General features: G+C 46.5%; 1 protein-coding gene across 2 annotated transcripts in view; it reads right to left on the bottom strand.

Moving 5' to 3' along the window:
* Positions 1-14,365, bottom strand: part of LOC116949700 (peripheral myelin protein 22-like) — a 33,072-nt gene extending 18,707 nt beyond the window's left edge. Inside the window, exon 1 of one of the 2 annotated variants that reach the window (XM_032967302.2) lies at positions 14,218-14,365. The gene's annotated coding sequence lies outside the window, so the exon portion shown is untranslated. The remainder of the gene's footprint in view (positions 1-14,217) is intronic. The other variant, XM_032967303.2, reaches the window with a different exon arrangement.
* Positions 14,366-14,610: the final 245 nt, after the last annotated feature.

The raw sequence follows: 14,610 nt of genomic DNA, 5'->3' as shown, positions 1-14,610 counted from the left end.
TAAATCCATTCGATTAGTCATTAACATGCCGTTTACGCCAACGTGTAGACACATAGACCACTGCCCATGGATCGTCACAATGTTTTTGGGCCCACATTGTACCACCCACCCAAAAAAATTGCTTGCACATTACTACCGATGGAATGACCTCCACTCGAAGAACCTTTTTTGGCCTACTCGTCTACACTGGCCAGACGCCTTGGAAGAGGTGGTGGCACCCACACCTTTAGCCCGCCACAAGTGACTTTGCCGATCGACTAACTTTGCACTGCTGTTATCAAGCGCCGAGCCCGGCGATCGAATCGAACGGGCGACATCTGGATTACACATTGTAGAGCCCTGTACTACGCAGACACAAGATCGCTTTCAAGTTTCGTCTCCCGATGTCCAACAGATCTCTCAGCACAGTATCCCTCGGGCATCACGTTAGTGCAGCGGCATTTTTTTCGTGCACCCATTCTAAAATCGTCACCGTCCTTAGGGAATTAAAGCAATCCTTGCTACGACTCGAAACAACACACTTCTTTCTTACAGGAATGCAGCAATTGTGTATTTTGTTTTTCCTTTTTGGGTTTCCCGTCGAGTTTATGACCGGGGACTACCCCTGCCTGCTTAGCTTGGGGTGCTGGGAGTGGTGGTGGTGTCTGACAGGCTCAGGTTTCAAGGCGCTGCAGCTGAGACGCTGGCTTTGTATACAGCCGGTCTCTAATTACCCCTCCCCACCGCCCCACCACCCTGGTTTTCACCAGGCAAAGGCGTGCGACCACATTTTTAAACCCCAACGGCCAAGCACGTGGGGGACCGCACCAATCAAAAACAAGGGCCAGCGCTTCAGCCATTTTGCCCGTCCTTTTTTTCCAACACATTTAAAGCGTTTTAGAGCTCTTATCATCCCGCGTGTTGCATAATTGTCTAATTGTCCGACGTTTCGCTCCACGCGCCGGGAGCTTCCCCATCTCACCCCCCCCCCCCCGAGAAAATCGAATTTGGGAGCTGATTACGGGGGGGAAAAATCAGAGCTCAATTCAGTTGGCAGAAGAAGCACCACCCCCCCCAAACCTCCACAGCACATGGAGCGAAACGTCGGGACATCGTGCCCAGTGACACACAGCGACGTCGGCACAACGAAACGCATCGCAGAGCCTTGGCAGCAGCACAACGGGTGAAACCCACCGCGGTTCTAGTAGTCCTGCAATTTTCGATTTACGTCGAAAGACATCGCTTGCTCCCAAAACTCTGCTGTTGTATGGGACTATTTTTTTTCTCCCCATTTTCTACAAACATCACCGCGTTACTTTTTTTTTACTGTCCAGCACTTTCAACGAACGCGTTGAAATCTGCCGACGCAATAGCATCATCGCGACCGGGCGCTGCAAATTATTGATGGAGATTTTGTTTTTAAATATATATAATCCTAAAGTACTGCAGTCAATTATATACGATGTGACGTGCCATTGTTAAGTAAGAACAGTTGAATAATATAGCGCACGTTTTCTCGCATTAGGAGGCATTCGAAAAACCCAAGGCGTGCGCTTGGCCGTCAAGTGAGGTTCGCTGGTGCCCCAATGGGAGGACGTGCATATGTGAGAACATGCCATTGGTAAACATCGACTTTTATGTTGGGGCGATTGTCTGTGCACAGCCTTCGGGGCAGCTCAAGTGGCTCCTCCATTATTAAAGGAGGGCAGCTTTTCAATGGCAAGAGAGAAAAAAGGGCGTATTTTATTAAAGAATGTGGGGCACTAAATCAGCGTCATGTCAAACTTTTATCCCAAACGTTCAAAGAGAAGACGGTGCAAAACCCCCCTCCTGCTACGAGTAAAAAGGGGGGGGGGGGGGGTACACCAATGGTGTTTACTGTCACAATGTCTGCTGTTTATCCGTGGATATTACTCCTGTTATCTGTAAATAAACACAAATATTGCACAGCAATTCATATTCTAGGTTCTTTCGGTAAAGTCGCGTAAATAGAAAACAAAAATAAAATAACATTAAAAGCAAAAAACCCACGACGTTTCGATCGCAACCCAAGCGGTCTTCTCTCTTATCCAGATAAATATGCAGATATTTAAAATAAAGTTATTAATTTGGTGCTTTCAGGAGACTGACTTCCAAGTGGATCGTCATCTGGGGATAAGCGCGGAGACTTATGCACGGATAAGCGTGTACATTGGGACGTATTGATGCGCAGGTAATATGATTTTCCACATCAATTCGGGGGGTGTGGATATGGGAGAAGAGCGGATAGCAGCGGTTCAGATGATAAGATTGTAACCATAGTGCAGCGCTTCACAAAGCTGCTTCTTCACTCCGCGGGGCACACTTTCCAGCTTGCTCCGGACACCAAACCAAAACACCACCGTGGGCCCGGATGGGTGAGTGTAAGCGGCTGTGGGTGTAGCGGGCCCAACTCCACCCATGTGCGTGCAAACCGAAAGAGTTTACAGGGCAGGGTGTTGGTTGGGAGTTGGCGGATGTCTGCTGCCATATTGCGCCGTGACCAATGGGAGAGGGGTGGGAGGTGGGGGCGGGTGCTGGATTGGCCACGGAACGGCACGGGTGCAGGAGAGTTTCGTTTGTCCTAGTTGGAGATCAGCGAGGTTCTTTCATCTTCTGCAATTCCGAAAATGCCGCGGCCCACCTCTGTCATTGTCGCGGTGGCAGAGGCATGCCGTCGTTGGATACGCGACGTTTTTAGCCGGGTCACGAAGCTGACGTTGCAGCGGATTGTGTGGGATGATTTACAGCCGAGGAATGAACAAAAAAACATAAATATGAACATACCGTACAATCATGATCCGGACGGGTTCACGCTGGGACTACTTCCAAGAAAAGTACACAGGCACAGACGTGTTACATCACTGTACAGAGTAGACTGTGTGCTGTTTTTTTTTGTTGCGCTGCCTGTTCACCAATATTGCGTTGTTCCCTGGTAAATTTTGTTTAACAAAACTTGCAGAACGTGCTGCCTCCCATCTTACGGAATAGATTTCAGTCCTCAGTGTGTGCACTGATGCAGTTCACTTCACGGTTAGCTCAAACATTAAAGCTTAGGCATGGTAACAGGTTTTCAATGGGCTTATTGAGATTTATAATTTCTGCATTTAATTCGATTAATTGTGCGTGTGTTGGGTCTCAATTATACACCGACAAAATTAGTTGGCAGACATTTTACAGACAGCCACAGAACTGGCTTTCAGCACCCTTTAAATACAACTAATAATTGTAACTTCATTATCTCCATCAAAGAAATTGCAGGGTGTCCCTGCTTTTTTGGGATGTTGGCCCAATTCCTTAGTGAGCATTTTGCACATGGGGAAGAAAAAAAAAACTCAAGAGCCTGGAGAAACCACACAAACGATTTGGTGAGGACCCTTTGAGATCTGCGCAGATCGTGCTGACCTGCTTGCTGTGCTGCCTTGTGCTTGGCCAGCCCAGTATCCCTTACAAATTAGCAGTCCGGGTGCGGCATCATGAAATCTGTACAAGCCACCAACCTTGTCTCCAAAGTACTGTAATTTGATGAATGACACCGTGTGGTAAAACCACACCTACGAGGAGGCAACCCTCAAAACCCCGAACATAAATCTGCACACGTATTCCAGCAATATATTTGCTGTACTGCTTCCTACAGGTATACCATGTAAATGTAAAGGGCTGTCTCCGACAGGCAACCACCAAGCTTCCCTGCCTTTTCATTAATTCAATCAATGCAAATGTTTCGCCACACTGATCGAAAAAGTCCGATGACCAATGAATGTGGCACTCACAGTCGAACATTTATCGTTTGGGTGATGGCGTGATGGCGCACCGGTTAGCGTGCTGCGTCATGAACCCAATGACGTGAGTTCGATTCCTGGACTCATTTCTCTTTCATCCACGTCCCGAGTTGATCCCGGCACTTCTTCTAATTAAAATTGTTTCCTATTATCCGTGCACTTTTTACAGATAATAGGAGTCACCCAGAAGCTGCAGCTAATGCATCCCATCATCTACACCCTGCTGTGGGATTGACCTGACCATAGTTGACTGGGAAGGGGTCTTCCAGAAGTACATAATTCATCCTCTTTATACGGGCAAGTGTGGATTAGACCGTCACCTGGAAGTGGTAGTTACGGATCCCAGTGTCCGCATTTATCTCTTCGACAAGTGAAAAACTCTCCCATTTACTTTGTGTACTGTGTATACAGTACAGTATTAGGAATCTTCCTACAGGACACGCTTTGTGATCTTTAGTTGATAGCCCAAGAGAGCCAAAAGAGTTGGAGAATGTTCAAATTTATTTGTCGCCTCTGAATTCATTGCTGCTGATACGCAACATTCAGATTTTACAACGCCTCTTTATAACACTTTAATAAAACTGTTACACGTTTTTGGTCCTTGAATAATGTGGAAACGGGTGCAATTCGTGAGAAACGTCAATGGCAATTACCCCGCACCTAGCAACGATTCAGTATTTTCTGCACAAAATGTACTTATGGGGTAATTTTCAAATCATCGATTTGCACAATGGCGTTACTCTTCTTGCAAATAACACCATGAACCCTTTAGCATCCACCCGACATCAAATGACACACTCCGTCAGTGCTTACGTGTACTTCACAGCCCTGCGACGCTAAATCGAATCGGCAACCACGTGTTCTCAGCCAGTGGTGAACTTGCTAACCCTGGAGCATCCAGCCACCCAAATAAAGATTCTCGACACCTGTGTGTGGTCCTTGTCACGGACCGACGTGTACAGTAGAAATCCTCTTAACCACGGTTATAGGGGTAGCAGGAAGCTGCTGTGCACAGCGGGTATGGAAAACCCAATGGATAATCAAGGATAACTGCTAATGATTTTGGCCACGGGTAACAGTAATTTTCGTAAAGCCTACAGCTTATATTTTCGTACACCCTACTTATATCATCCTTCAAAACGGATATCAGTGGCAAGTAATAAGGTTGCGGATGACAAGATTTCTACAGAAACGCAGTGTATTAGAAGCTGTCAAAACACGCACGACAGTTACATCGACGATTCCATAAACCGCTGGGTGTTATGGAGGGACCGTGCCTAAGATAAATTCACGTCATTGCTCTGCGGGATAACTGACAATGTAAAAAAAAATGAAAAACCTCCATCGCCATGGCAATGTGTTTCACTGCCTGCCGATATCACCGATAGACGTGTTGGCGCTTCGATGAATAAGCGATGAGACTGTGTGCAAACCAGCACGCCCTGCGTAAAGAATTCACGTAAACATTTACAACTGCACCACGCTTGGGTGCGTCATTGGGATGCGTTTCTTAGCAAGTGGTGTGCAAATGTTTTTTTTAAAACTCTGTAAGGCTTTGTGGTTTTTTTTTTTTACACGCTGATCTTTTACCGTAGTTTAGTGGCTCATTGTCAGGAGCCAGGGCGGAGCAGTTAAATGATCATTAAAAGCGGTGCCGTAATATAAACCACGCCACCGCTTTCTTTCTGTCATCTTTCCCCATCTCAGGTGTTCCAACTGACCGAATGTTCTGGGCGTGCTCGGTGGATTTCGTTCCCATTAAGACTCGGTGACAATTCTCCCCTCAGGTTCAGACATGCGTTTGCGCAAACCAAAGCGGGCGAATGCTTCAAACTGCAAGTGGGTTCCGCATACAGTGCATTTTTTTTGTTCGCTCCAACAGGCAAGCGGCCAAGCCGAATGCACTCCGGAGGCATATACCGAACACTTGGGGAAATCTGGTCGTGAAAACGATGTAACGGATATCTCATGGCTTGAGTACAAAAGCGTACGCAGAGAGAGATGCAGGGGGAGGGGGGGCACGGGACGTATACACAAGGGAGCACGTGGTATCTGATGCGAATTATTTCTGCCACCAGGAAAGCCTCACCGAGGCTGAGGACTTCTTTCGGTATGATCCTCCCTGTGAATGTTTGGGTGTTAACACCACTTATGAGCTTTGGCCATGTGGCAGGAAACCAGAGTACAATATACGTAGAAACCCCCCATGCATGTGAGGGAATACTGCGAAAAACTCGGCACAGATAGGTTCAATCCAGAGATTCAATTGAGCAGAGTGGACCAATTCTGCGGAGTGTGTACCCATTACCATATCCAAGCACCTCTCAGCCTCAAGCCTGTAACACCTGGTATGCAAGGGTGATCATCCATCCAAGGAAAAAAGCAGGCATGACCATCCTTAAGCTTCTGGAATTTTTGGTCATTGGCAAATATTCCATTCTCATAGAGCAATTCAGATTGATAGTACAGTTCTGTATATTCTTGGCAGGGATATTGTGGTCAATAAAACAAGGGTAAAAATAAAAGTAAAACAACGAAGGGCTCCTTTCATTTCCAGAATAAAATGTAATAACATTATAGTCTATTGACCTAAGGATGGTCTTGCCCAATGTATTCCAGCAGCGTTTACAAAAGGTTTGTCATGCTTCAAAGAAATGTTAACAATAATAAAAAAAATGCCTAGCGGTTGATCGACTGTTATTCCAACTTGGTGATGGAGCAGACCCTTTCCTGTTTTTTTATTTACTAGTATTGTACTTCCTGCCGCACAGGGCGGAGAGAGCGGTATACAGTGGCCACACACAGCCCGCTCTGTGAACCTGGCGACACGAATTTGATTCCTGGCCACGCCTAACGTCAGTTGGCAAGTGATGCGCGAGAACCAGTCCTGCCCTTCCTGCCACTTCACCAACCGGTACTGGGGCCCGCGTGGTGAAGTGTGGTCAAACCTCTCCTGCTCTGCCAACGTGGCATGGAGAGGGCATTCATCATCCCATTGGTGGATTGGGAATGGATGTAATTTATTAGTTACTCGATTTGCTCTATTCTACTTCCCAAGATATTTAGGTTGATTTTGCATGACGCTGTTGCCAGAGCAAGGTATAATTTGACAATAGAGTGCAACACGTGTACTTGATTTAATCCCAGGCCGTTTAATTACACCATATAACCCTTGCGAGTGAAACTTATACGAATACGTGCACGTTTATTTTCCATTCAATCACGACATCGTAAGAGCTTCACTACGCGTGCATTACTCCCGCACAACTGTGGCAGATATAGGATTCGAATTAGTTTAACACAGACTGGGAACGAGAAAGCAAAGGAAAGAAAGCAATAGCTGCTCCGCCAAAACTGCCCCGAGTTAAGGGTCATTTCCCACAACATCAGCCTGCCATGAAGTCAGGTCTCCTATGACGCGTCTTTTCACAGCGCGAATTGGCTATAACGCGATTAATGTATTGGGGGAACATGTTTTTTTTAATATATAACGCGGATTCGAATTGGATACAATGCGACTGAGTGAACAGAGCTACGTCGCACGAGTAAGAATAAGAGGTTGTACGGCTGCCTCGGCGTAGCATCACACAAGGTGGGATGCTGCTGGATGCTTCTAGATGCTATCCATGCACCTCAGTCTTTGTTCAGCCTGCAAACGCATCTCCCGTGTTATCGAGGACTGCGCTTAACCCCCAATATTATATATTACTTCATTATAACGCCATTATTCCATAACGTGGTGTTCTTCAGGAACGCAACTACTACCACGTCATAGGAGAATAGAGACTTACATTGTTCTGTTATATTGACGGTGTTCGTGACGTTTTTGTCGGTGGCTTCTCACTTCAACTCGACCTAAAATTAGTGCCTGTTCGTGGTGCTCAACACCATCGTTAAGCGGCCGGGTGCCACGGTGCGGGTGCTGGTTCTAAAGCTGCCGTTGCAGCTACTCGCTAACCGCACAGTCCTCGGCAAAATCGTGACGACGCTACTAAAATGGGGATCGTTTTTGCATTCAGTTGTCCGACATGTATTTGTGTGCAGACTTAAGGGCAGCCGCAGGTATGAGTGGAGAGATCTGTGCGCCCCACCTGGCTAGGGAATGTAAAAATTGTAACTCGGGCACGCCAAGCGTAAAGTTTTACGTGTTCGAGCATGTTCAAAATGGACAGTTGTACAGTAAGCTAGTTCAAGCAGTATTTAGAATTCATGATGCCCTGTAATTTAGTATTTTTTTTCATCTTGCACGGTATTTTAGAAGCATGTATTGAATTTCCATAAAAAGGCACTGGAAACCAAGGCATGATTTTTTAATGCACTTTGTGCAGTTGTTCTGTTAACCTGTGTTTTGGGTTAAAACCAGGAAAAGCTTGTAAACTTGTACTCGTAACATCGAGAGACAGGGCAGACAGAGAAACGAGTGCTTGAGAGAACGCGCGCAGGTTTAAGAGACGTACAAAAACGCTGCACGTGAGATCAAAACTGTAGAGAAAAGTTGGCGGCTTTTGCACAAGAGACGAGATTAGGATGAGATGATGGCCGCCGGGTCAGTAATAACGACCGAGTGGCAGCCAATGGTTGGGAAGCGCCCTAGAGGACGTCCACCGGGGGAGATGGGGCAAAGAAACCAGTGCACGTTACAGATGCCAGGTGGCTTGTTATTGCATCGCAGAAATACGAAAGACGGCAGCTTGCAGAGGGGCCTTCATCCTGGGAGTGGACGGATCACGGTTCATGATATTGTAACCATCATCCGCACCTCCGATTAGCACGGCTGGCTACGTACGGCGCGAAAGAAGTTCAACATACGTAGCTCCAGTACTTGTCGCGACTCAAAATGCTGCAGGCAAAATCCAGCAGGCCTGACAATGCACAGAACACATTGGCAGCAACTCAACAATTCCCTCCCAGAGCTTGGGGCGAGGGCCTTGTATATTTTGAACTCGCATGCCCCAATTGCCAATTGGTTGAGCGAAACATCCGAACCATTTTCCTCTCTTTGTGCCACGTGCATTAAAGCAACCATTTCATTAAAGAGTCAAGTCCAAGCATCTCTGATCGATCGAGCATCGGGGTGGTGCTCGTCTCATTGGTGGCTCTGAGCCACTCGTGGAAATTCCACATTCCCATGGTGTGCGCATGAGCAGAACAGGGTAGCATCACACTTATGGTTGCGAGTAAAGTTCAGCGCGACATGCCCACTTGTCAATCTACTGCCGGATGGCGTTCTCCTCCACACCGTGCGGGTGACGATGGTTTAATTGACCATACTTCACCGCGCTGGTCGGTGCAGGTTGATGAAAAGTGGGGGGTGGGGGGGGGTGGGAATTAGAGAACAGATTTTACTGCGCTTTCCTCTGCTGCTCACAACACCTATGCTGTACATTGTTTATGCATGGGTGGTCACCCGTCCAAAGAGCTCTGTCCATTCTTAACTCTGCTTAGTTTTCAAGGTCTTATGGGGGGGGGGAAGGCAGGCGCATTCCGGGATGAATTGGTCATGGCGATTAATAGCACATGTATACACATCTAAATGCAACGTTGAAAGACAATATAAATACTGTGCAGTGTAAAGTACAGTACAGAGGCACACTAGTACTGTATCTATATGCCAACACGGCCTCCAGATAACACTGCTAGAAACACACTTTACTACAATGCATTTCAGGAACAAGAAGTGTATGCTTGCAAGTATAATATTATTGTTAAATGTTGTTTTATGTGCAAAGTAATTTCCTGTATTTATCTACGTTACATTTTTATGGGATTTTAGAGCGTGCAAGCCCTTCACATGTGCTCCTGTTGATATATACACAGCTCAATTGAGCAACGTCTCCATCTGCATGGAGACGTCTGTGAAAAAGAGCTTCATAGCTCATCGGATTTCTCCAGGATGAACACAGCTTCTCATTCTGACATCATGAGAATTAGATTTCAACTCACAGCCGAGATCAATTCCATTTCATCATCATCATCACGGTGGTGGGGGGGGTCAGTAAAATTATCACCACCTTGTTGGAAACACGTGAGTGGGGAAGTCAATAGTTGTTGTCTGTGACCACAAAGTGACCTGCCCCAAGGAATGTCCACTACTGGTTTGGGGTCAACCAATGAGGTTTGCACATGAGGGCACTGTTGACCTTTTTTGCAAGCTGTGGCATCTTTACCCGTGTTCAACCCTGCTGCAACCGCTTAAGAAAACACTCCCAACCTTTTGCCCCTTTGAACTGTCTCCTTGAAGAGCATTTGCTTAGAATGAATAAATCATCCCACTTTGATCCAACATCGTGCCAAAAAAATATCTATACAACAAATCTGATGAGGCAATGTTGGTAGATGCTGTAGATACGCAGACGATACTGTGAATGACGTTTATTTAAACCAGGGATAGCCCATCAACCTTTTATTTAAACGAGGTGGGAGCCCAAAGTTCGGATTCTTGTTTTCTGGATTTTGAGGGCGAACTGGGTTCCAAAATGGTAACTTGGACTAAACCCCCAACAGAATTGGACGTTGCATTTTAAACTTTTAACGTCCAATGTTGCTGCATTAATATACTAAACTATTAATAATGCCTGAATTTCTGTTGGTAAGAGTTTTCAGGGAAGATGCGTTTCCCCCCCATCATATAATCAAAATGTATCTGTAAGTTTCTATTGCTAAAAAGGACTGGTTCGTCAGATAGTATAATCAATTACATCGTGGTACCATGCTTGATAAATATATGAAAAAGACGGGTTTAACAGTGGCTTATTTTCCAACAAATCTTTGTGAAAATTGACAACTAAAGTTATGATGGTCTTGTGAAAGTTCATATTTATTCGTAAAAAAACGCATTAGCCACTTCCGTTGTACTGATACACAACACGCGTTTCAAAATGTGTCAAATGTAACAGATTGTGTCAAATGTAAACCAACTGACGGACCTTTTTAAGGAGGCACACACACACCGTGTCAACCCATACGGTTTACCCGTATTCTTGTGCAGGGAAATTGAGTTTTCAGGTCCATACGGCGTACAGACGTTTCAATACGGGCAAAAAATGCAAATACATTTTCTATTTGTGTTTCTCCCTTGTGATGGGACTTTGTAGGCTGAACGTTAAGATTTCTAAGGGCACGGGGGTGACCAATAAGGTCTGTAATAAGGTAGGGCACTGATAAGGGGTTGACAGGTATGGACACACACCGATCACTTAACAAAATGACCGACCCATTCTGATACAGTACAACAACAAACGTGTTCCAAGTCAGCGCTCTTCATTTATCTGTTCCACATGAAGTGCTAGCAAAGTTTACCACCGTGAAATCCACAGCTGTTGCCGACCTCTTTAAAAAAAAACACACACACAAGAAGGAACCGTTACGGGTTATAGGGGTGGGGGACAATGCCGTCCGTGGAAGTTAGAGCCTCCGTTCTGAAATTGGGCGGGAAAAGGCACAAAAGGCACCAGCCCCCATGCAACTAACCCCCAGGGGTCACCCACAACGCCAACCAAGTCCACGATGTGTCTGCGTGTACGGCCAGTGTGGGAAGCGGTAGTGTTAGCGGTTGGCGCTATACCGACCCAGAGAGCTGAGTTCGATTCCCGATCACGGCCACCGATATCGGTAACGATTATCTCTGACTCTGAACCAGTCCTGGGACTCCTCCTCCCCATCGGTCGACTCAGCCCTCAAATGAGTAGCTGGTGTAGCGGTGTGTAGTAAACATCGCCACTGGGGGAGACAAAGGCGGCCGGGCGTGGTGCCACAGTGCCGGCCTTCTTAAGGTGCTGCTCGCTAACAGCACTTGCCACTGCAGTCTGTTAAGGCTATGCGGGGGATCTTTTTCTTTGCGTGTGTTTTTTTCGTAAACCACATCCAACATAATATTTCACACAAAATCCCCACCCCACACACTCGTTCCAGCACGCCTTGCATCCCTACGTGTTCTGCAAATTGGAAGTGGAGGAGTTGGGTGATGTGTCAGATATAAATGCAGCGTTTGTTTAAAAGCAACGCACAGCAGTGTAGTTGTAGTGGTTGTAATGTTGATGTGTTCAAATGTTGCTGCGACTCCACGTTGGAAAGTGGTTTCAGGCAAATCGAGTTTAGACTACAGGCGGATGTTTCGTGATTCTAAAATGATGCACTCATGCATATATCTCATCTATCTTGTAGCGATGTTGTGATGTGTGTCAATGCAGTAGGGTTACTACAAGTTATACGGCCTGTTCATAACTTTTAAAACGAAATAAACGTTACCGATAGTCTAATAAAAGGCTGGTGTCAGAGCTGCATTTACACACACACACCAAGGGCTACTGTATAAATACCTCACCCAGCAATGGACTGGCCAACGCAAATCTTTTGACAAGACAAATAACGTTATTAAGCGTGACAGAACCGCGTTTCCCGCGCCAGGCCGTTTAAATTAAGTTTAATAATTACACACCGCTTACCCACCACATGCTTTCTTATTAAATAAAAAAACACACTAAATATAATTATACAAGATTCATACTGCCTGAATACATCATTACTACGTCTGCCACGTGTTTTCTACTGTGTATATGGCATAGCTATATTGAAAAAAAAATATGTTAAAAATACAAAACTTTGTAATAAAGTCTGTATCTGTGTTTATTATAGCGAAGACAAGGTGACCGAATGTTTTTTTAATCAACGAAAATTCCACTGTCTACAGGATAATCCAAGTCCCCCAACACCACTCAACCAACCTCTCATCTTTTACTCGTGCTGTCCACTCGCTCGCCATGTGTTGTGACGACTTGTTGGGTGCACACTTTTATGAGACTAACTAAAATCCGAGTAGTTGTAGGTAGTAGGTACACACTCGTTGCATACCGAGTCTGCCAACAGTGTATATTGTGTGTGCGTGTGGCGATACTAAATGCATTACATTGATATTGGCAGTGGTGCAAAACGACAATTACACTCAGCACATCCGTCAATGACGCTGCTGTTCCGTTGATATTGATTACAATACTGAGGTTTATTTTGTTTATAAACAGCTATCATATGAATGTAGATGTATGCCAAATATAAGAATATACCGAGCATGATCGAGCACACGTTACACCGGCATGATGCAATGCATGCTTCCAAGAAATATATCCAAGGATGTAAACGTATGCCCTGTACTAGTATAGTACGTGAAGTGCATCAGGTATGATATATATGCACGGTCGATGGGGATTGTAGGCCAAGAACAGAATTAAGTGCACGCATTCAATGTGCATGGTAAGAGAATACAGGCGTATGTGCATGGCGTATATCATAATTAGGATGAGAGAACGCTGTAACAGAGTGCGTACATTGATGAAGGATAACAGCAAAGAATGTCCGGCCCTTTGTCAGTGTTACCACTGATGGATGATTGAATGCATCCCAACGCCACGGAATTTCTGTTTGACCATACTTCACCACGCTGGTAAGCGCGTGTTGGTCAAGGGTGTGCTAGGCGTGGGAGCGGTGGGGCTGGGGTTAGAACCGATCGATTCTGACAGATATCAGTGGCAAAAGTGATGTTAGCCGTGGCTAAACTGATGTTAGCCGCGCCACCGCCCCAGAATTCAGGCTGCAGAATACCGAGTATGCATGATTTTGCGATAAGCCTATGCGCTGGGGAAAATTTACAATTGTTGCATTGTGCGCCAATGTCCCTCTCCTACCCAAAACAGCTATGCGCCCGACTAACCCAGCGTGGTGAAGTATGGTCAAATAACCCCCCCCCAACCTATCTCTCTCTCTACCCCCCACCCCAACCATCGCGACCACTAAAGCAGGCGCTTTGGGGGAAGCGCTCATCCAGCAGTGCACTAAAAAGCCGTGACACATTTAATGCGCTCGGGATCGTGTAAAGGGGCGTGCGCGTGATCAACAGTTTAAAAGGGGCTTTTTTTTTCCTCTAACAAAAAAAAGTGCACAGGCACATGGATGTAGGCAAAGGGCGTTAAAGCTCGTCTGTGAAAGTATTATCAGGGTATATATTTATTAATTTGTGCCAGTAGACGCCACGGTGGCGAAATGTTAACTACCTCGCCTGGTATGCAGGAGGATCGTGGGTTCGATCCGCAACCCTGACGCTCGCTGTGTATATTTGGTGTCTGCGTGTCTCGCTCTCCCCGTGGTCGCGTGGGATTTTATCCCAAGTCCTCCGGTTTTTCGCCCCCCCCCCACCACTCACACGTTCAGAATCAACAATCACGCGTTTCGAGTTTTTCGGGCCGCTTTAAACGATCACTAAAGCCACGTCGTTGAACTATCATTTGCGATAGGCAGCTCGCTTGTGAAAATTACCTAAAAGTGGGCCCCTTACTTGGTAAGACAAAAAAAAGTTTAATTTTATATAGTATGTAGTAATAATGTGTGTGTGTGCAGGGTTAGAGGAGGAGACATAATGGTCGCGTACTGGACATGCTCTGCAACTCACTTTTGTCGGGTGAAGAAGAAAGTGCTGCTGCTGCTGCTGCGCTCTCTCTCGCGGGGCTGCGCCTTGAAATCGTCTCTCGCTCGCTCGCTCCGCTTCTCTGCTCGCTGTGAGTGAGAGTAGGGACGGCTTTGCGCTTCGAGCACCCCCCCTCACACACACACACATCCCCCACACACCCCCCACACACACATCCCCCCCCCACACACCCCCCCCCACACCCCCCAAACCCACCACACACACATCCCCCCACACACACACATCCCCCCCCCACACATCCCCCCCCACACACACATCCCCCCACACACACACATCCCCCCCACACCCCCCACACCCCCCACACACACACATCCCCCCCCACACATCCCCCCCACACACACCAGCCCCCCCCCCACA

Source organism: Petromyzon marinus, chromosome 37, assembly GCF_048934315.1.
Source record: "Petromyzon marinus isolate PM22_M1 ecotype Great Lakes invasive population chromosome 37, UKy_Petmar_22M1.pri1.0, whole genome shotgun sequence".
Taxonomy (NCBI): domain Eukaryota; kingdom Metazoa; phylum Chordata; class Hyperoartia; order Petromyzontiformes; family Petromyzontidae; genus Petromyzon; species Petromyzon marinus.
The sequence above is the reverse complement of the archived record's forward strand: the minus strand, read 5'-3'. Positions and strand labels throughout refer to the sequence as shown.